This window comes from Prionailurus viverrinus, chromosome B3, assembly GCF_022837055.1.
Source record: "Prionailurus viverrinus isolate Anna chromosome B3, UM_Priviv_1.0, whole genome shotgun sequence".
In the NCBI taxonomy this organism is placed as follows: Eukaryota; Metazoa; Chordata; class Mammalia; order Carnivora; family Felidae; genus Prionailurus; species Prionailurus viverrinus.
In genome coordinates, this window is record NC_062566.1 from 4,305,276 (window position 1) to 4,328,795 (window position 23,520).

The 23,520-nt window shown below is 41.4% G+C and overlaps 1 protein-coding gene and 1 pseudogene across 1 annotated transcript in view; both read right to left on the reverse strand.

Moving 5' to 3' along the window:
* Nucleotides 1–23,520, reverse strand: part of AGBL1 (AGBL carboxypeptidase 1) — a 789,011-nt gene that overhangs the window by 465,024 nt on the left and 300,467 nt on the right. The window lies entirely within an intron of this gene.
* Nucleotides 1,869–23,394, reverse strand: LOC125167430 (tubulin beta chain-like; annotated as a pseudogene).

A 23,520-nucleotide genomic window follows, 5' to 3' on the forward strand; every position in this document is an offset into this window, starting at 1 on the left:
TTCCAAACACAGTTTGGATTGAAATTGAAATTGAACTGAAATTGACTGAAAGTCTGTATGAAAAGCAATCAGACCCTCAGGTCCCATCCTCCAAATTATAAGACGAAGCAACCTTTCCTACCCCTTCATGTCTGAGAGCTGAAGATTTATTCTCAAGTGATGGAACCATACAGATGCAGGGATATCAGGGACAGATGGGAGAAGGGTGAGACGCCATACTGAAAACAGGAGGACACCCTACAGCAAAAATAGAAAGAAATGTTCTTGAAAACTATCAGAGAGAAAAGACAAATTCCTTTCAAATAAATGTCAGTTACTTTGTGTGTCAATTTAACATTATTAGTAATAAATAACTGAAAACAACAGAGAAAAAAATTCAAAGTGCTGACTGTCCAGCTTGACAATTCTTAACTGTCAACTGGGAATTTTATGTCAGGATGAAATATCACTCAAGTGAAGATGGACTAAGGATATTTATTTTCAGATAGAAAATAAAGTTCAGAGTTTACTTCTTATAAATCAGTACTGAAAAAACTACTAAAGGATGTACTTTAGAAAGAAGCAAAAACAACACACAGAGAGTGAGATGCAATTGGGTAAACTTGTGTAACTGCAGAATAGAAGATAATTGACTTTGCTTCCAGTAAGTGAAATTAAAGTTAAAAACATCAAAGAAGGTGAGAAACAGTGTTTAATGACTGGTTGAGTTTGTTAAAGTCCTCATCTCATTTGGGAAAGTATAGAGATATTGTATAACTTTAGCTAATTTATGGAACTTAATTAACTTTATTTTTTTTTCCAATTCTCATTTATTTTTGGCTCTTGAGGCAATGTCATCCTTTCAATACCAAAAAAAAAAAAAAAAGACAAGTTCAACACAAAGTAGAAAGTTGAAGTGTAAGACAGAACAAAACCAAGGGTGGGCAGGGAGAAGGAAATAGCAAAGGGAAGATATGAGATGTTGCCAAAAGATGAAGGGTCTTCTTGTACCCTCTCTGGAGGAATGACTCAAATATTTAGGTGACAATACACACCTTTCCATAAATACACAAGAGGGCTGGGTTTTTGTGAAGAAAAGGTGAGCATGGGAGAGCCTTTCTGGGAGCCTTAGGGCAAGGCTAGTCTCTCCTCCCTCTCTTGGCCTCCTTTTCCAACCAGGGGAAAAGGACAGAATCCAGCATGTGCAGGAGGTGAAGTAGGAGAGAGAGGAATCCCCTAGACAGAGTGGGGCAGACCCTTGAAAAGGAAACAGCCCAAGACAGAGCTTAGAAGGAGACTAAAAATGGAGATTATACTGTTATCACCTCCCCTGAAGCTGAGAAAGGAAAAGGGAAATACCTGAAAATTAGGACTTCAATAGCCTGGATCCCCCTCTCCAAAACTGCTCTAGAATGGAAAAGCCTATATCCTTTTCTTACAGGTACCTCCACTTGCTATGAAGTAGCTTGCTTTCCTTTCCCCTGGACGACCACATGGATTAGGATGGTGCCCATGTATCCAGTTTTCAGTACATGGTTCCAAACGGGATCTGATGAGACACAGCTTTTTGGAGAATTATCTTAAAAACAAAGGGAAATATGACCTGGCCAGATGGAAGAAATGGGCACCAAAAAGAAATACAGGGTTACCCAGAAGGGTAGAAATCTAGGCTTCCCAGAGTGGAAGAGAGGAGACATTTAATAAACAATAAATACTTAACGAGTGCTTACTATGTGCCAGGCACTGTTATAGGAACCTCCCGTCCACCTTCCAAAACAGGAAAAGAAAATAAGACAGAGGCAGAAAATGCAAACTCTGAGGGACAGGAAAAGGGCAGTTGAGGAAGAAGGCTGAGGGACCTGAGAAGCCTGAGGTGATGGTGCTCTGCTTTAGGCCTCCTCTTCTTCTGTGATGGCATCCTGGTACTGGTGGCACTAGGAGACAAAGTCATTCCTGCTGGTCCCAGCTGCAGTGAACTCCATCTGGTCCACACCCTCACCTGAGTACCAATAGAGGAAAGTTTTGTGCCAAAACATGGCCATGAGCTGGCAGCCATCATGTTCTTGGCATCAAAGACCTGCTGGGTGAGTTTGGACACAGTGAAGGCCCCACACCACTGGCTTCTGTGGCTGGTCAAAGAAGCAAAGCCAAGCCTGAAGAGGTAGAGACACAGGAAGGGCACCAACTTGACAGCTGGTTTGTGGAGGCCAACATTGAGCTGACCAGGAAAGCGGAGGCTATTGGTGACACTGTTCACAGTGGCTGAGACCAGGTGGTTCTGGTCCCACAGTGGGTGTGGTCAGCTTGATGGTGTGAAAGCAGATTTCCTAAAGGGCTCAGTTGTCAATTCAGTGGGTCTCACCCACATTCTCTACCATCTGACAGTCAGAGAGGGTGGTGTTTTAGGGCTCAGCCAAAGCACCCAACACTTTGGTGAGGGTACCACCCTGAAGGTGTTGGTGATGCAGTCTTGCTGATGAGCAAGGTGCCCACCCCGTAGCTTGTGCCCCCACCTAGCGAGTGGGTCCACTTGGCCCTTCTGTAGAATGGCCCTTTGTCCAGTTGTTGCCTGCCCCAAACCAACCAGAAACAAAGTTGTCTGGTCTCCACATCTGGTCAAAAGGACCTGAGTGACCAGAGTCCATAGTCCTGGGTTCTAGATCCACCAAGGTAGCATGAGGAACATATCTGTCACCTGTGGCTTCATTGTGGTACACACAGACATTTTTCAGCTGCAGGTCACTGTAGGTAGGTTCCAGGGGGATCAATGCCATACTCCTCACTAATTACCTCTCAGAACTTGGCACCGACCTGGTTGCCAACTGACCAGTCTGGATGAACACGATTTCCCTCAGAGTTAAAATTTACTTTATTTTATTTTTGCTCACCTCAAGGTGTGTATGGGACAAGAAAATGATATGGAATTTTTTTCTATGTTGCTAATGGCAGGCTAGCAGTATGAGACATGTCCCAGAGGCTACAGCACTGAGGTCTGAATGCAGGGACAGGAAGGTTCTGAGAGTAGAACTTAATTAACTTTAAAGATTTATTTTTAAAATGTATTAATGTTCCATGCTTCTGAAATACTGTCAATGTTTTACTTCTTGTATGCCAGTTACATGAATGTTCATTTTGTGATAAATTCATTTTTGTTGTGTACAATTTTATGTATGCATATTATACTTCAATATATTTTAATTAAGGGAAAGTAAAAAAAATAATAATAATTAAAATATTAGTAGCTTCCAACCTGGGAGAGGAGTAAAATAAAGGAATTTTTTTAAACTCTATAAGCCCACAGAGGTAGAAATGGGGTTAAAAAAAAGTAAGCAAAAAAAAAATTACATATATGTGTGTGTGTGTGTGTTAAATAAATAGCAAGAAACATGATGAAATAAATTAATCCAAATTAGTCAGGGCTACTTAAATAAAATTAAGTAATCTTTTAAAAGATACTACTATTTATTGGATTTTCTATAAACAGCCAAACATCTCAGCTATATAATATTGTTTCATGCTTATTTATTTTGAGAGAGACAGAACACAAGAGCATGAGTGGAGAAGGGTAGAGAACAAGTTAGAATTCCCAGCAGGCTCCATGCTGTCAGGGCAGAACCCAACATGGGGCTCGTGAAGCCATCAGATTGTGACCTGAGCCAAAATCTAGAGTTGGACACTTAACTGACTGAGCCACCCAGGCACACCATCAGATATATAATATTTAGAATAGGAATATTTAAATTACCCCAATTTTCTTTGGGTAAAAAAAAAGATTCACTTGATATATTTTTATCTGACTTAGTCATTCTAGTATTGATGGGAAATTGAGTTTAAGACAAAAACATAGGACAATACAAAATAGTTCCAAGGACAAATAATAATATTGGGATGTTTTTAATAAACTTCCTTTAGAAATTGATAAATCAAATAGAAAAAAATAAAAGAAAAAGATAAAAATTCAAACAGTGCAATTGAAAAGCTTGGTCTTAAATAATTCTGCCTCCATCAGAGAATATATTAAGCATGCATAAAAATTTGTCAGGTAGTGGGGCACCTGGGTGGCTCAGTCAGTTAAGCATCCAACTCTTGGGGCACCTGGGTGGCTCAGTCGGTTAAGCGTCCGACTTCAGCTCAGGTCACGATCTCGCGGTCCGTGAGTTCGAGCCCCGCGTCGGGCTCTGAGCTGATGGCTCAGAGCCTGGAGCCTGCTTCCGATTCTGTGTCTCCCTCTCTCTGCCCCTACCCTGTTCATGCTCTGTCTCTCTCTATCTAAAAAATAAATAAAACGTTAAAAAAAAAAAAAGCATCCAACTCTTGATTTCAACTCATGTCATGATCTCACGTTTTCATGAGTTTGAGCCACACATCACTCTGTGAGCACTGACTGCACAGAGCCTGCTTGGGATTCTTCCTCTCTCCTTCTCTCTCTGCCCCTCCACTGCTCGTGCTCTCTGTGTCTCTCTCAAAAATTAAAAAAATAAAAAAATAATTAAAAATTTTGTTAGGTACCATATATGTCATAAAGAAGATTCAATAAACATTGAAGAACTATTCCCATATTGTCCATGTTCCCTGATCACATTCCAATTGAATTTGAAACCAAGCATTACTACAAAGTTTATAAGAGTAATTATTTTAATATTTTCTTAATGTTTATTTTTGAGACAGAGAGAGACAGAGTGTGAGTGGGGGAGAGGCAGAGAAAGAGGGCGACACAGAATCTGAAACAGGTTCCAGGCTGTGAGCTGTCAGCACAGAACCTGATGGGGGATTGAACCCAAGAACCACTAGATTGTGACCTGAGCTGAAGTTGGATGCTTATCTGGCTGAGCCACCCAGGCACCCCAAGAGAAATTATTTTAATAATAATAACCACCTCTACCACCACTGTCAGACACCTGAAAATATAATCCAATCCATCCATGGGTTTAAAGAAATAATGTTGGAAATTATAAAATAGGTAGAAATATAAGAAAATAATCCTCAAATTTATATTATAAAATTATTTTTTTAAAAACAAGGTAGAGTTAAAATAAAATGAATTTGTTCAAATCAAGAATCAAAGAGGAAAAAATAGAGTAAATCCAAATAAAGAAGATGAATCAAATACACACGCATACAAAGAAAAAAAGGTAATAAAAAGGAAAAGAGAAATGATCAGCAAACACAAAATAAGATAGAGAAATATGACTAATAAACCTCTAATAATTACTACTACATGAAAAAATTATTCACATAAAAATCATTAATCAGAATAAAGGGAGATAAAGTATAACCCTCAAGGGAACAATGCATTAAGAACTCTCAAAAACATGAATATGTATACCTCTAGCAACATCACTTTAAAACACAAAAGCAAAAATAATTACAAGCAGAAATCGGCAAGATAACAATCATAGTGCGAGTATTTTGTCTCCTTCCTTCCTTCCTTCCTTCCTTCCTTCCTTCCTCCTTTCCTTCCTCCCTTCCTCCCTTCCTCCCTTCCTTCTTTCCTTCCTTCCTTCCTTCCTTCCTTCCTTCCTTCCATTTTTAGAGAGGGAGAGAGCAGGAGTGATAGTCAGAGAGAGAAGAGGGAGAATCTTAAGCAGGCTCCACACTGGTGGAGCACAACACAGGGCTTGATCTCACGACCCTGAGATCAAAATCAAGAGTCAAATGCTTAACCAACTGAGCCACCCAGGTACCACTTTTATTTTCTTTTTTAAACAAACATCTCACAAAGTTGATAGATCAACCTCGGAAAAGTTATATTTGAGAGGTTTTTTTTTCAATTTTAGGGTGTTTTCTGGGTGGTGATGGTGGTAGTGGTGTGTATGTGTGTTTGCTTTTAATTAATGGAGGACTTCAATTAACACTTTCTATAAAAATATTGTAAACTAGTCATATACAGGCATAGAAAATTTGACCAAAAAAAGCAAAGAGAAAATTCAAAAGCAGAAACAGGTAGACAGATAGATGAACGACTGAATCCAGCTTCAGTATAGTTGTAATTTCGGAAAAGAAAGGATGGAAATTGGATTTTGGATGGATACAAGGAGGCTTCAACCCTTATCTTCTATATTTCCTTTGTTTAAAAATAAAACACTGAAGCAAGTACGTAAAAGTGTCACAATTTGTCAAGTATCAGCATTAGCTTTAAGTGTCTTCCTCACATCATTCTCTGTGCGTTACAGTATGTTTGAATTATCTTATAAAAAAACAAACACATGAATAATAATGGCTCCTGGAATATCTGTATGAAATGAGAATTGCTGAGATTTATTTTTCAAAGATCAGTTCTCCCAAGTAAAAGACTATAGATAGATACTTTCATAAAAGTATGAACTGAGGAAAACAGTGTCATGCTGTGTTGATGTCCACCCTCAGGCAGTTACAGCACTGGATCCCAGTCAATAACTTGGGTGTGGGATCAGGGACCAGTGCCTGAGAGAAAAGTTTACAGAGGCTAAGCAGGGTAAGGACTGGACCCCCACCTGTACTAGGGCTATATCCTGTTCATCAGGATACCAAACATAAATCCAGCATGCGTTGGGTAAATCACTATTCTTCATGTTCAGTCCCAATGCTTCAGGAGAGACTCCCTTAATTTTTGCTCCAGAGCTGAACACCTGACCCAGATCTGGCCAATCACAGTGCCATATTACTTCACACACACTCCATGGTTCTTGGAGATTCCCATGATTCAAGCTGTACCAATCAGAGCTGTTCCCAGGACTGCTGCTGAAATTGTCAAGGAAGAGAAACCCTATACAGGAACCATGAGTATTGAACGTTCATGAATAGTTGAAGCTTCTGGTGATCATCCGTGCTACCATCTGGGAAGCCAGACAAGAGAACCAGGTTCCAGAAACCAGGAAAGAGAGAGAGGACAAGGGAGGAATGGGGAGAGGAGAGGAAGTCCCTTATTCTCTTGTATTTTTCTGATAAATGAGCATCAATTCTCTTTTTGACTTAAGCTAGTTTTCATGAGTTTTTGTTTTAAGTAAAAGGGTCCAGAGCGTATTATCCCAGCCATAAAAATTAGGCAAAAACCCTAGTGCTAGCTGAAGAAAGATTTTCATGGCCAATGATTGTGCTGATGCAAGAGGAGGCTGACATTCCCCTGGTGGTGATAGATTTTGCAGGGTCATTTATACCTGTTTAACTTTGTGATCGATGGTGTAGACCTCTGCGGCCGCTAGCAGAAGGAAGGTACAGCCTGTGGCAACGAAACAGATTTTTTAACTGTGTGAACTCTGTGTTGGACTTACAGTCTCACCCTCACCCTCACGAGGACAGCCCACCAGGAGAAACTGAGTTCCTCAGCCCAAAACTGAGACATTATTCTGAAGAACCTGTAACATCCACATGAGAACAGCCAGTGAAGAGGGAGAATAACACTCAACAGTCAATTTTCTTTAAATATGAACATAAGGGAAAGGATAGGATGATCTACAAAAACTACCCTTTCTAAGAAGCATCTCCTAGGAGGAATAAGACCATAGAGTAAACTTGATGTCCCAGAGATATGTCAAATGGAACTTGTCTAAATAAAACCAGTAATCCTGTGTCACAAACATGACCCTTCACCCACCCCTGGCCTATATTTATCACATAATGAAGTAGGTAGGCTGCAGTCCCTTTACAGCAGTGCCTGAACTATATTTGGAAGGAAATACTTGATAGAGTAAAAGGTGATGCTTCCTCCATTCATCTCCTGTCCCAAGGTCACAAGGGCCAGTAAGCACCAACAGTTCAGAAAATAAGGAGCAACCACCCTGCCTAAGAGAGGGGGAGGTTTGGGGAATGGTTTGTGGCTCCAGAAAAAGAGTGAAGAGAAGGGGAAAACAACCAAGAGTGAATGAAGGAGTAAAGAGGAGGAGTCAAGAGTTGATATGAAACCAAAGGCAGGAGGGGAGAAAGGGCAAGGGGGGTTTTAAGCACAGGACTATAAAAGAAGTAATCTGGAAAGCTTGCTTTCATGGCACCCATGGTGACCACCATCTGACCACAAGACCTTGGGTCAAGTCTACAATGTTCAGGAATGTTTCTCTGCATGTTTCGCAGGAACAAGTGAAGAGAACAGTTTCACAGGTAGATAAATATTATGTAGAAAACCAAAGTATTACAGAAAGAGTATATAGACTCAGGAGATCATGAGAAATTAGGCTTCATGAAATCTTGGAAATACCAAGAGACTTTAAAACTTCCACAAGAAAGGAAGGTGGGCTCAAGGCACCCTTTGCTGGTTCTCAAAGGGCCGTGAGACTCACCCTGACAAAAGATCATCCTAATGACATCCTAAATGACAAAAGATCATCCTGTTCTCTAAATGATGCCATTGTCCTTCAGCATGCTCAAAGCATTCCGTTTCTTTCTCTCCATCACCACTCACATTCTGCCAGTCTGTTTCCCTCCATGAGTTCTCTAAACACATTTAAGTGTCCTTCCCTCAATCTCTTTCCTTCCCAAATACTCTTCTTTTTTTAAAAAAAAAATTAATGTTTACTTATTTTTATTAATTTTTTTTAAATTTACATCCAAGTTAGTTAGCATACAGGGCAACAATGATTTCATGGGTAGATTCCTTGATGCCCCTCACCCATTTAGCCCTTCCCCCCTCCCACAACCCCTCCAGTAACCCTCTGTTTGTTCTCCATATTTAAGAGTCTCTTATGTTTTGTCCCCCCTCCCTGTTTTTATATTATTTTTGCTTCCCTTCCCTTGTGTTCATCTATTCTGTGTCTTAAAATCCTCATATAAGTGAAGTAATATGATGTTTGTCTTTCTCTGACTAATTTAGCTTAGCATAATACCCTCTAGTTCCACTCACATAGTTGCAAATGGCAAGATTTCATTATTTTTGATTGCCAAATAATACTCCATTGTATATATGCACCACATCTTCTTTATCCATTCATCCATTGATGAACATTTGGGTTCTTTCCATCCTTTGGCTATTGTTGATAGTGCTGCTACAAACGTTAGGATGCATGTGCCCCTTCGAAACAGCATACCTGTATCCTTTGGATAAATACCTAGTAGTGCAATTGCTGGGTCATGGGGAAGTTCTATTTTTAATTTTTTCAGGAACCTCCATACTGTTTTCCAGAGTGGCTGCACCAGTTTGCGTTTCCACCCGCAGTGCAAAAGAGATCCTCTTTCTCCACGTCCTCACCAACATCTGTTGTTGCTCAAGCTTTTAATGTTAGTCATTCTGACAGGTGTGAGGTGGTATCTAATTGTGGTTTTGATTTGTATTTCCCTAATGATGAGCAATGTGGAGCATTTTTTTCATGTGTTGGTTGGCCATCTGGATGTCTTCTTTGGAGAAGTGTCTCTTCATGTCTTTTGCCCATTTCTCTACTGGATTTGTTTTTTGGGTGTTGAGTTAATTATTTTTGAGAAAGACAGAGACAGAGTGCAAGAAGGGAAGGGGCAAAGAGAGAGAGACACAGAATCTCAAGCAGGCTCCGGGCTCCAAGCTGTCAGCACAGACCCCAATGTGAGGCTCAAACTCACAAACCATGAGATCATGACCTGAGCTGAAGTCGGATGATTAACTGACTGAGCCACCCAGGCACCTCCCAAATACTCCTCTTCTTAGAGTCTCCATCTGTGTTTGGTTCAACTGCCTACCCAGCCCCCTAACAGAAAACCAAGTGACTCCTTATATCCCTCTCTCTCTCCCTTGGTCCCTTGAACACTAACTTGTCTCTGTTCTGCCCCCTAAATATTATTCCTGCTTCATCCCCACTCCTACCATACCAGTCCAGGAGTCTACTCCCTTGTCTAGAAATGGCCATCTTTCAATTTTCTTCATCTTCTTTATAGTGCCACCAAAATGATCTTTCTAAAATGTATTTTATCATAGCACACACTTGCTTAAAACTTATCTGTGACTTCCCATTGCTTGTACCATGAAGCCTGGTTTTACCTGTCATGTCATCTAATCCCAGGACCCTCAACTCTACTCCACTAGCCATACATAACCATTTGGAGTTCCAGTGTCTGCTCCACCATTTTTCTTCTTGTGGTTCCCTTGGCTGTACCCTCCTATCTCATGGACAATTTCTACTCACCTTATAGACACTACCTCTTCTACAAAGACTTCGCCAAGCACAGCTCAGCTATTTTCTTCTGTGTACCTACATCACTCCATACAGAACTCCTAATGGCTTCTTTCATGCTGAGATGCGATCCCACTTACACAACCTCCCCTCATCTATGAGCATTCTGAGGGCAATGTAAATGTCATCTCTAAGTCCCCATCCCTCAAGCATAAATGGAAGTAAAGTTCACTTTACAGGGATACTATGAGAACAAAGAGAATTCATGAATGTGTGGTATTTGGCCAGTGCCTAGAACACAATTAGTTTTTGAAAATAGTATTCTGTTATCTGTACCCCCACTTCCCACATACACCCAGAACCTAGCCTGAGGCCCAGAACTGAGTATATCCTGTTGTGTCACACCCCCTCACTGGACCCCTAGAGTGTTCCAGATAAACTGGGGTCTCTTTAGCAAGGTTCACAAGGCCTTCATGGCCTGGTCCCTAGACTCACCACCTAAGTACCCTTCTCTTCTGTCTTAGCTTGATGACGCTAATCCAATAACTGCTTAGGTATCATGTCTCAGAGGAAGTTTCCCTGGAAACTCAGACTGAGAAAACTATCCCTCTCCTACATCCCTATACAACCCAGATCATATTCCATAAGATCTGTACCAAGTCATATTGAAACCAACTTTCTATGTATCTGAATCCCCATTACACTATAAACTGAAGGAGAAAAAATTATATTTTTGTATAATCATTGTGCTAGACTAAGAGCCTAGAAAGAGTATATGCTCAAGAGAATTCTGTCAAAATGAATGGAATGAAGTTGAATTCAGCGAGGGCAATGATATTATGATCATCCAGATCTCACAGAAGAGGAAACTGAGGCTCAGGGAAGTTATAGAGCAAATCAACCTCAGTCTTGGAGGGATGGAGATGTGGCTAGAATCCCGATCTTCTTCTTCTGAAGTCTATGCTATTTTAACACAGCAGATGCCTCCATGAAACAGAATATTTCAATGTTTTTCTTACTTGCAGGATTTTAATCGAATCTTGAAGTGGCTTAACCAGTTTGCAATCAGTGCCCTTATCTATAATTCACTGATAAAACCAGTAAAGCTAAATGATAATCACCAAGATAAAGAGGCAAATTGCAAATCCTGGAACTGAACTTGTTCTAGAAAACTGGTGTTGTCATGCAGATAAATAAAAAGGATCTGCCTTTAGAAATATCCAACCCAACTTATCAAAAGTAAAAAGTCAACCAAATGCAAAAATCTCCCCACATCTAACCATATATCTCATGATATCTCATGACTTCCTGGCCCCTGTGAAAGGCAAAATCTCTCAGAGGTAACAACAACAATAAAAATATATTAAAAAAGTAAGAGAAGAGAAACCCGTTGGTATAACAGAGCAGAGGGCTACAAATGGATTCATCAGAGGAAATTGCTAAAATGCCTACAGGTGTGAGAGGTCCCATATGTTCACAGTATTCAGGAATCCTTTGGGGAAAAAAGATGAAGTTCTCAGAGAGAAGACAGTCTGTACCCACTCCATGGATGATGAAAGGTGTCCAGACCTAATTATGTTACTTTCAGCAGAACCGCATCTGGAGTGACTTCTCAAGTGTAAAGACAACAAAAAGTGTGAGATCAGGAGGGGGGCTGGCATATCTCAGTGCAACATCACAGATGCCTTGTGGAACAATGGGACCTCAGAAGTGCCTCATGCTGAGCTTTTTGAGACACCACAACAAACTGGAGTAAAAAAACCCAGGGTTACTCCAGCGTGCCTTCACCCATATGTTGACTGAAGAGATTGTTTCCTTGTTGTCTCTTATTCACTTTCCCCACGCTTACTCCCAAAGCTTTCTTTTAAAGTGTATTACATAGATCATCAATCAGAAAATACCACCCCAAAATCAAGAGGAGCTCCAAAGGCAGACAGGATTTCCTTACTTTCCTTGACATCCTTAAACGTGACACATGCACCTGCTGTTAGTAAAATCTAGACCAGAGGTCAACACCTCTTTTCCATCAAGGACCAAATAGTAAATATCTTGGGTTGTGCGGGCCTGACCATCACTCACAACTATTCGGCTCTGCCACTGAAATGAGAAGACAGCCACATACATTACGGGATGAATGAGCATGGCTGTGCTCTGATAAAACTTTATTTACAAAAATGACCTGCAGGCCAGATCTGGCTCACAGGCTATGACTTGCGGAGTCTGATCTAAACTGCAACAGGCCAGGTAGGTGATACATCTGATCATCCGTGCCATGGCTCCTTCTAGTTAAATTCTCTGTCTCAAAGTGGTTGCTTATTTTTATGCTTTCTGGCTCATTCATGAAAGTGTAGGAAAAAGTGACAACTCACTAATAGTCACATCAAGTAAAATGATATATGTGGAAACATTTTAGAAAATCTTACAAATGTAGGGCATTACCATTAGCACAAACAGATCCAACCAGATTTGATGGGGGTTCATTCATTCACTGTTCATTGATAAGCATTATTTTTAAGTGTATGTGACATGTCAGGATCTGGGCTCGATCCTGAAGAATAAATAAAAGGCCCCTTCTCTTAAGGAATTTTTGTTATAGCACAAAAGAGCAAAAAGCCAGGGCAGTGTAGTGCCATGGGCCCAATGACATTGCCAGATAATGCTTTAGACTATCCCAGAGGTACTGCTCTTTCTTGGTCTCCTTTGTGACACATCATCCTCCCCCTGCCCTACCAGTCCTTTTGTTATTAAGACTAGTTAGTCCAACAGAGGGAAGATCAGTACTCCAGGGAAAGAGAGAACAAAGAAAGTGTTCAGCTTTTTAAATCCACTGTGAAATGACAGTTTGAAAGCCAAATTTCAAGCAGAAGAAAACGAACTACAAAAGTTTGGTCATTTCTTCCCCTGCCCCCAAATCAAGAACAAATGCTTGGAAGATGAACTATATAGAGCCAGAAGGATGAATATTTGATGTCAGGGAAATTTCTGCTACAAAGGAAGACGAAAGCCTTCTCAGTGCTTGGAAGAGACGTTCAAGTAAGATGAATGCCCCCCCATTGTTGGAACAGACCCAGCAGAGAAGGGTGATGAGTTGGACAGTTGTTTGCAGGAAGGAGGGCATGCATGTAGAGATAAGAGGAACAGGGGAAAGAAAGGGAAGGAGGGGAGGGAGGAGGAGTATCAGAAGGTTGAAGAGAGAAAACAAGAGGCTCCACTCTGAATCTCACATGTGATGTTGCATGTGGTACTGGATTGGGGGGCTGCCTTTGTGACCCCCATATATCTCATCTGGGGCTTGCATCATCTGAGTCTTATTTCTGGCATTATCTTATCATCATTTCCCCCTCAAACTTCAACTGATCTATCTCCCTGGCTCAATCTTTGGCTAGATTTATAAGTCTGGAGCCGGGTCAGCTCCTTAATAAGAAGTGAACATCATTTGCAGGCTGGAAATGGACTTCACATTTTGGCAGCAATCTTGGGGGTGGGGGAAAGGGAAGTGCTTTTCAGTCGGGGTGGAGCACATGATTGCTGGATTACAACACAGAATATATATCTTCTGGTGACTTCCCAGCTGCAGAATCCTGGCTGCAATTAGAAACCTATATGTCTAGTCATTTTATCATTTTTATACATTTAGGAGCTCAAGTGTTTGCTCTAGCAGGCTGCAGCTGGCTGGCTGTCAACTCCCAGCTGTTGTTTAGCTGAAACACCACAACTAAAATTGTGGGCCAATATGACCGGAAACCAAATTGGGGAGTGAACAAAAAAGTTCAAGATTAGTTAAAGATGTTTAGTGCTCTCGTTCTTTGCTTCAACCAGGTGAAACCCACTCATGTAGAAGAAGGCAAAGGAGGGGATCTGAAACCCATCCAGACATTTCTGAGAACCCTTTACATGAAACAGACACACCCTGCAAACCAGTGTTCTCTCCATGATTATTCAGGTCCAACACGGGCCATTCCATCAGGCTGGTTTCTGGTTTTCTCCACTTCCCAGGAGTCACCAGCTCAGAGACTCAATTCCAAATAAATGAATTTGGCTGCTTAGAGAAAGAATAAAGACAACATTCAACATTGGGGATAGGGTTGTTGGATGAGTCCTTGAACCATTGTAGGAAAAATAATATTAATCCTGCAGTTGGGTCCTTTATAGGTGAGACTGAGGGGCCACCTAAATGTATTAGACTTGGCTATCTGACACTATGCCTTCTTGCAAACAGAGCCTCCCTTTGGACGGAAGCCACTTGAAAAAAAACAAGGGGGCTTTTCTCTTCAAATTTTGAGCTCGTTTCATCACTAAAGATACCTGGGTTTCTAAGATGGGTCTTTAAGAGATGCATATTCTGCCCTTGACCCAGCACAGAATGAAATGTGCGTGATGAGTCTATAATGCTGCATCACTTATTATTTACTATTTTCACCATCATGCTGTTCACTAGCTCTAGAGTCAATGGCACCAGCAGCACCCCAGGACTGGGGCTTCACTTCATCTGTCACAGGGCTTCGGAGAAGCTGTCCTTGGAGGGAAGAAACTCCTTTCTCAAGCAAAGAGCTGTAATAGGAGGGGAGAAGATTTCAGGTGGACTGACCTCGCTTCTGGAAAAATGTTGCACCATGTAGCTACCCCCCAGCAACCTGACCCCTCCACTCTTTGAATTCTGATTACAGAACGCCTTCTGGTGCCAGTTGTAGAGGGTCAGGGAAGTCTGCAGATCAGAGTAAGACAGAACTGGCAGGCTCAAGGGCCAGCAGAGTGATTAAAACCACAGAGTACTGGATGACTACTGATCTGGGCCAATACCATAAAAAAGGGGTATGGTATGATTTAAGTCCTATAGGCCACCATGACATAAAGATAAACATCTAACAGGCTATGCAAAGAGAATAATATGGAAAACTATGCAGGTAGGATTGGCACTTAAGACTCAAGCTGGGAACTAACTTGATATTATCAAAGGTCACCAGAAACCAGTGTGTGGAGCTCCAAGGTGAGTCAGACCTTTGGCAGGACTTGGGTAAACAAGTAGAGACAGGCATAGCTGAGACCCAGGTCTCTACAAACAGGGAGATATAAGGAGGGAGAAAGAGCATTTGAATTCCAAAGATACATGGATCCTAACTGTATTGACCAATGTCCTACTGATAAGAATAACACTGAGAAAATGAGGTTATAATAAAGATTCTGAATAATGTTCAACAGTCCTCTCACAGCTATCCTCAGGTTCTTTATTCATAACAAGTATGTTTACTACATTTATCTCTTTCATTCATGCAGCAAACAGCTGTCTTGTGCGTTCTGAAGGAAATGAAGTGTGCTGGGTGCATGGGTCACAAAGCTGAAGGGACAGAGTCCATATCCGCGATACCTCGTCAACTGGCCACTGAGGCAAACGTACATATGAGCATAATAAAATGTGACAACCATTCCAATGATGCAATTAACAAAGTGCAAGTAGGGAAGAATGACTTTTACCTCAGAGGGAGACTGAAGAAGCGGGATGAGTTAGGAAAGATTCTCCAAAAGGAGTGACTTAAGAACATGGCGGTGTGGGAGGGTCGGATTTAGCCCATGGGCCATTGTTGGCCAGTTCTTGATAATATTAAACTGCATTTAATTGTCATTCCAGGTGCAGATTTATCCATTCAAAATTAATTCTGACTCTGCATTTATAGTAGAGGATTCAATAACCACTCAAGGTAGTTTCACATGAGCACCAAAGACATACACTGAGGATTACAGAGAGATGCATTTAGCCAGAATGCACAGAGAACTAACACTACCCCCCCCCCCCGCCCAAAAAAAAGCCTATATAACTCAACTCTAGGCTGGGTTGTTCTCTGAGAATTACTTCTTTCAGCCCCCAAATCTGTCCTAGTCTTGGTCACATCCCTTCCCTGGGGGTAACCTGCAAGATCTCTGCGGGAATGGAGAGGTTTGGCCCCCTGGCCTCAGGGCTCTGAAGAGCAGTCTAAGGAACCAGACAAGGCCTGTGTTGCTACTACCTCACGGCCCATTCTGCCCTCTGCCCATTCTTTCCATGTTGATCCTGAACACCCTCACCAGTAAACTTCCTGCCCACAGATCTCTCTCTCAGAGGCTGCTACCCCAGGGAACCCAACCTAAGGCACCTGCTACTTGGGGGTCCACTCGTGTCTTCTTTAGTTCTTCAAACAAACCACATTGTCTTCCCCCTGCAGGGCCTTTGAACACGTGACTGTGCTGCACCTGTGCCATCACTGTCTCCTTGTCATCCTCCCCAGGTCAGTTTGTGTCTCTCCTCCCAGGAGAGAAGTTATTTTCCATCAGAAATCATTGCCATTGCCTCAGAACATGGACTTTAGTTTGCATGAAAGCTCTGTCTTGTTCACCAGTCTATCCCTGACCCAAGTCCCTGGCACTCAGTAAACCCTTGTTGGATAACTGGACCTAATGCCCCCTGCGACCTCTGTATTCAAAACAACATGGTAATCAAATGCTAAACTGCAATCTCAATTTTCTAGAATAATATTGTTTCTTGGTCTTGTCCTGAGAATGCTGTCATCAGGTCCTGTGAAAAGTGTTACAGGATCATCAGTATGTCAGCCAACACCTTGCTCAGGGCACTTTGACCTTAACACTTGGTACAGTCCGCTTTGCCCACTGCTTTGTACTTGGCCTCATGTGTGCCCTGCCTTTCTGTATGTGAGAGGTTCTCGGAGATCACTGAGGCTCAAAGTTAGTTTCTCTACTACTTTATAAGCCAATCATAGGTGGAAATTCACAAAGACAGAGGTACCAAGTGAGGTGGGGGGTGTGGAGAAGGCTAGGCAAACTGGAAAAATCTAGGAGACTTTTCAAACTTTCTCAGTCACCTTCAGTGTTTCTTACCTTGCTTCACCCATAGCTTTGAAAACGTTATGAGAGCAACTTTACAGCAACCATCTTGGTTGAGAAGCATAGACACAGGGTTGAGAGGAAACAGACCCCAAGAGAAGGGAGACAACCTTGGGAATCTCCTGAGAAGATATGGAATACATCACCAATAGGCTGTCCTTTTTAAACCCATCTTCTACTCAGGCAATAGCATTTTGGTGTGCTGAGAAGAGTGAGCTTGCATGGAAAGGTGGAGGCATCAAACCAGTTTCTTTTCTTTTTTGTTTTTTATTGTAGAGAGAGAGGGAGAGAGCATGCAAGAGGGGGAGAGAGGCAGAGGGAGTAAGAGAGAGAATCCCTACCCGGCTCCACCCTCAGCTTGGAGCCCAATGCAGGGCTCGATCCCATAACCCGGGAATTATAACCTGAGCCAATATCAAGAGTTGGATGCTCAACTGACTGAGCCACCCAGGTGCCCCTAAACGAGTTTTTATCTTAGCCTGCCACATGCCTCCGTAAGAATAAATCTGGGCTCAGGGCAGACTTAGTCATTAGAATCAAAGCAATGCCTCCCAGATTCACCCATGATTCCTTACATGTTCTGTATGAGAAAATATTAAGTTCTCCTCTTTGTTTTTTTCACTTCCATCTAATTAAAAAGTGGCACGTGTATTGTCAGACACATGTCACAATAACGTCTCTAGCCACATATGGATGACACTGAATCGCGGCCCTACCCTGTGTGGTTCTTACCACCTCAGACTCCCTTAAAGGTCCCACAAAGCCTGCCTATGCTTCCTTGTCTCCTGTCTCAGCAACTCCTTACGCTTTCTGCCTAGGTCTGTGCCTTCTTGCAATTACAGGTTCTCAATTACACACACTTGCTACTGGCTTGAGGGGACAGAAAGTGTGCTTCCTCTCTTGGCAGCTGCTCAAGCCAGATGTTCCTCTTGCAGGCTGTGATTGGCCGGTGGATAAAAGAGACCGGCGTTTCATGGATAGACCAGAGGGGAGATGCAAACAAGCCATTTCAGCTCTGCATCAGCAGGTCCTCATTAACCTGATTGGAAATGCCCTTCAAACTTGACTGGAAAACAAGGAGGACGTCGTCACAAGATCATTCTGCTGAATGCCAGCGGCTCCCTCTCTGGCTAAAATAGCAAAAAGCTTCATTTGGAGACATCATCGCCGCATTCAAGATGAGCTGGGATTCATTTGAGCTGCATCTGCCTTGGCAAGCGATAATTATAGGGATGCAGAAGTTTGTTTATTTTAATGGCTAAATGTTTGTATCTCAAAAACCAATGAAACTTTTCTGTAATCACTTTTGAGATGTACTTGAACCAGTCCATCCGCCCAAATCTTCCCATTGTGTTTCTCAGCCAATGACAAGAGACAGTGATTGGGGCAGAGTTAAACAGCCACCAACTTTACCCCTTGCCTCCTCAGGCCAAGCATGAACCCAGGAAACATATTTTGGCTTAGCTTCTGAAGCTTCTGTTGGAGCAGTTAAGACCATTTAAAATACGGTAATTGATAAAAATCCTGGTAGAGGTTGACAATGTATAGACCTAGTATAGAGGTGCTAGGTCGCAAGAGCCAGCCAGTATGACACAAAGTAGGCAAAATACACCACAGAGAAAGCAAAACTACTCCTCCACAGTTCTTCCTCTTCTGATTTTACAGAAATGATACAAATCTGTGAAGTTTCTCTGCAGTGCTACCCAGTGTAAAACACAAAGGGTCCAGACAGAATTTTAGTGCACTTGGTTTTCATTATAGATACCAAGAGTCACTAGATGAAACAGGAGGGGGACCAAGCAGTATATTCAGAATAGATTATGGGAAATCATTATTTTTTAAACCAATGTAGAGTTAATCCTTCTAAGGGATTAGACATTTATTGCACACTGCACTGGCACCTGCAGCTACACGCCTGGGGATGAAAAAAATGGCGGAGGTCATCAATCTCCCTGACTCTGGGCAGGAGTCAATAATAATAATAATTAATAACCATTTGCGTTCTCTAGCTCCCTTCAACTGGGATATCAGAATATTTTACTAACACAAACTCATTAAACCTCAAACCATACCTGGGCTTTCAGAAAATTCTTGAAGGTTAGCTCTGTTATTATTTTATATCCCTATTGCATCTTTCCTCCAAGGAGCTCGAAAGGATTATAAATATATTACCAAAGTAGGTTAACTCATCACAGTTATGGGTCAGGAATACATTTCTTCTTTCTCCTTAGCACAAGAATTCCTAAGCTGTGAAAGATGGATAAGGCTGAAAACAACACAGCCGACTCTTGGACTTATCTCTAACACTATCTATACCTCACTTTTTCTACTTAGTGCTTACCTCTCTAGAAGCAAACATGACTTTTCCTCTTTCATTCCACTCCTCAAATATATTAAATGGGTCTTTCAAGTGTAAAATTCAAGTGTAAAATTCGGTGAAATTTTAAAGCAGAAAATATCTATCTTAAATGTGAATGAGGACTTCAGTACAGCGGACAATGAACCAGATGATCACTGAAGTTCCTTCTAGTTCTAAGATGTTGGCTTGGCAGAATCTGCAGAAAATTATGTGCAAGGCAGGTAACTCTGCAGGGCATTTACTACATATGTCAACCCAAGCCCACTATGCCCTTGGTCTCAGAGACATGAGTTAATAACAGAACCAAAAAAGTCCTGCTCATGAAGCACAATTATGTCCATGTAGGGCAGTAGTAAGAGTATGGGATCTGGAAGCAACTGATGTAAGTTTTATTCCAGGCCCTATAATTTACAAATTGTATGATCTTGGACAAGGTACATGACCTGACTAGTCTCTGGCTTCCTTATCCATAAAATGTGGTTTAATATACCTGCTTGAATTATTATAGATATTCAATAAAAGTTCAAGAAAGCACCTCTAGCATATAATAGTCACTCAATAAATGGTGGCTATCATTACTGTCACAAACCACCACGACGTCCCATATGGCAAAAGACCAAGATAGGTCTTTCTCTGTCCTTCATCTGTTAGGTTCAGTTTCCATTTCCTAGAAAATATTTCACTCTTTTTTTTGTCTTCCTCTTCTTTGATAAAACTGCATCCCCTTGGACTGACAAACCTTACCCATTGAAAATAGTTACCAGCATTCAATGGCAGAAACAAAACAAAACAAACACACAAACAAAAATGAAAACAAAAACATCCAATAGTACTTTTGCCATAAGAATAAGTTTCAAAGTTCTTAGCATGTTGCTCAAAGCCCTTCACGTTATTTCTAGGCTTTAACCCAATTAGACTGCTCGCCATTACCTAAATATTCCTTGCCTTAATATTCTTCTTTATGGCCTTCAGAACAGACATTCTGAACATGGGTACTTTCACACACTTCAAGTAAAGGTGCAAGTCAGGACACTTGTCCAAGGGCAATTTGGTACAACTTACTAAAAGCAAGAAAAATGTTCAGAAACTCAACCCAGAAATCCACTATGGGAATCAATTCTGAGGTAATAATCTACAGTTTGGACAAGTACTGACAACAACGGTGTTCACAGAAGTAACTAAAACTCTAACAACAGCATAGTGGCAAATAAATTATTTTCTATCCCTGTGACAACATACTTATGATGTAGTCATTAAAGATGCATCTCAGAAGAATAGTTTTGATATGGAGAAAAAAACAGATTAACACAAAGTGGGTTACATGACCTTTTTTTAAAATAAAAAAGGGGAAAATGGCAGGAAAACTATATATATTTGTACACATGCAAAATGATGAAAGTTTATACATCAAAATATCAACCATGTGTATCTCATAGAAGTGAAACTTAGGCAGTTTTGGGCTTTGTGATTTTTTTTAATTTTAATTTAATTTTTTGAAAATCAAAGCAGATGAGAGAGAGAGAGAGAGAGAGAGAGAGAGAGAGAGAGAAGTCCTAAGCATTAAGCAAGAAGTTTTTTTCTGGATTACCTCACTGGATACTTGGAATAGTCTTGTGACACGGACCTCACTATTGCTATCACATTTAATTTTTCCTTGATGCCTCCCAAGCTGGGTCAGGCACCCCTTCTCCAGGCTGCTTAAGCAAATTCCCAGAACACAAATGTATATTTGTGTACATAAGAAATTTGGGTAAAATCTAAATGCTACTCTGACAGGCAACGGTATTCTCTAGGAAGGAATTTGTAAAGATCACAATGATATTTAAAAGTAATGTTTCATGGAGCGCCTGGGTGGCTCACTTGGTAAACATCCAACTTCTGTCCATGTCAGGATGTCAAGGTTCGTGAGTTTGAGCCCCACCTCAGGCTCTGTGCTGACAGCTCAGAGCCTAGAGCCTGCTTCAGATTCTGGGTCTCCCTTTCTCTCTGCCCCTCCTCCGTTTGTGTTCATTCTCTCTCTCTCTCTCTCTCTCTCTCTCTCTCTCTCTCTCTCTCTCTCTGTCTCTCTCAAAAATAAATAAACATTAAAAAAAGTAATATTCGCATTATGAGGAGACTGTCAATATGATGTTAAAGTAGGATAGACTATTCAAATGTGCATAAAGTACAACTGTATATACAAATGGGTGGAAGGAAATCTATTAAAATGTTTACCGTGATTAATCCCTTGGTATTAGAATAATAGGCTATTTTTACTTTATTTTTGCCTATCTATATTTTCTAAATGTTCCCCAATTAGCATTTTCTCAATTAGAATATTTATAATCAGATACAAGAAAATGTAGCACACACTGTAATAGCTGGTCTCTTTTCATTAGATGTAAAATTGCTTCATGTTAAGAAATGCATCTCCTTACTACAATGCCTACCATGGTGGCTACAGCACAAAAGGAAGTCAGTATGTATTTACTGAATAAATTACTGAGTACACGATGAATTAATGAATGAACCTATCAATGAACCAACCAATCAGATATCAGAGAGAATATTTTTGCCTAAGGCTGTGTAAGGTAATAAGTAGTAGGAGAACTTATACTCAACCAAGGTTTTTATTCACCAAAACCCATGAACTTTACCACTGCCCCCCTGATGTATGTTCTGGTTACCTGTACTCATTTCCTGTGACTGCCAGAACAAATCATCACAACCCTGATGACTTAAAATAATGGAAATTTATTCTCTCACAATTCTGGAAGTCACAAGTCTGAAATCAAGGTGTAGGCAGAGAGGTGGCTCTAGGGGAGACTCCAGAGGCTCTAGGGGAGACTCCTTGCCTCTTCTTGCTTCTGGTGACTCCAGACATTGGCTTGTGGCTACACCCTACATCTTCCCATGGCCTTCACTTCTGTGTATCTTTTCTTCTGTCTCTTATAAGGACACTTGCCATTGGATTTAGGGTCCACTCAGATAATAAAGGATGATATCTCATCCTGAGATCATTAACTTAGTTATATCTTCAAAGACCCTCTTTCCAAACGAGGTCACAATCACAGGCTCTTGGGATTAACATATGCATATACCTTTTGGGGAGGTCACTCTGACACACTGTATCCCCCTTGACATTGTCCCCAGTTTCCTCCATATTCTACTCTGAGGTGCATCACCCTTTGGAAATGGAAGCAATGGGAGGCCCTGAAAAGGAAACCGTTTACATGGAGAAGTCACCACAACTGTAACCTCTGTCCTCACCAACTATTGAAAATATGCTTTTAAAATGTCAATCACAGTCCCCTCTGTCTTTCCCTCTTCATTTAGCCCAATTAGATTCAAGGAGAGGACATAAAAGAAGTCTGTTCCCATTCAGTTTCAAGACTGGTCGTGTGTCTCCTAAATCCTCCATGTCCCTCTTACACCTACTGTGCACGACACTCTCTTAATGCCATGGTCACGAATTACTGGCTAAGGAGTTCACAAACCTTTCTCATTTTTCCTTGGTGATGAAGGGGACATCCATAACCATGAGCACTGTCTTTTGGAAGCGACAAGCAGAGGAACCTTATTAGTGACAGTTTCAGCCCGATTCAGTTCCCATCATAATCGAAGCTCTGTGGGGCGCCGGTGTGGGTCAGCCGGTTGAGCATCTGACTCTTGATTTTGGCTCAGGTCATGATCTCATAGTTCGTGAGATCGAGCCCCACGTCAGGCTCTGCACTGACAGCGCAGAACCTGCTTGGGATTCTCTTTCTCCCTCTCTCTATGCCCTCCCCATCTTGTGTGTGCACTCTCTCTTTCTCTCTCTCAAAATAAATAAATAAACCTTAAAAAAAAAAAATGGAAGCCCTGCTCCTAAAGGACCAATGAGGGCTGATGATAAAATCATTTAAGACTCTTTACCAACCACATGAAATGACTTTATCCCCAGAAGAGTAAGGATGAGCAAACCCATAGCTGTGCCCATAACAGAGGATTTCAGGCCACTCTGTGGGGAACACAACCTGCCGCTGGAATTCACCAGAACCAAAACAAGGGAGCCAAGTGCATGGAGTAAAGACTCTGGCAGTGGAGTCTGAGAAACTATACCACACATTCGGCTGCTTACACCCTGGAAGAGCTCGGTAATTTGCGCTTCAGCATGCCGACATTTTGCAGTAAACAGAATTTCTACATTTCCATTCTGAAAACCAGACCTTGAAAAGTTTAAATAAAGTTCCAATTTAAGACCAGTTAGAAAAAAGTCTTGAAGGCCATGAGGGCCTCATC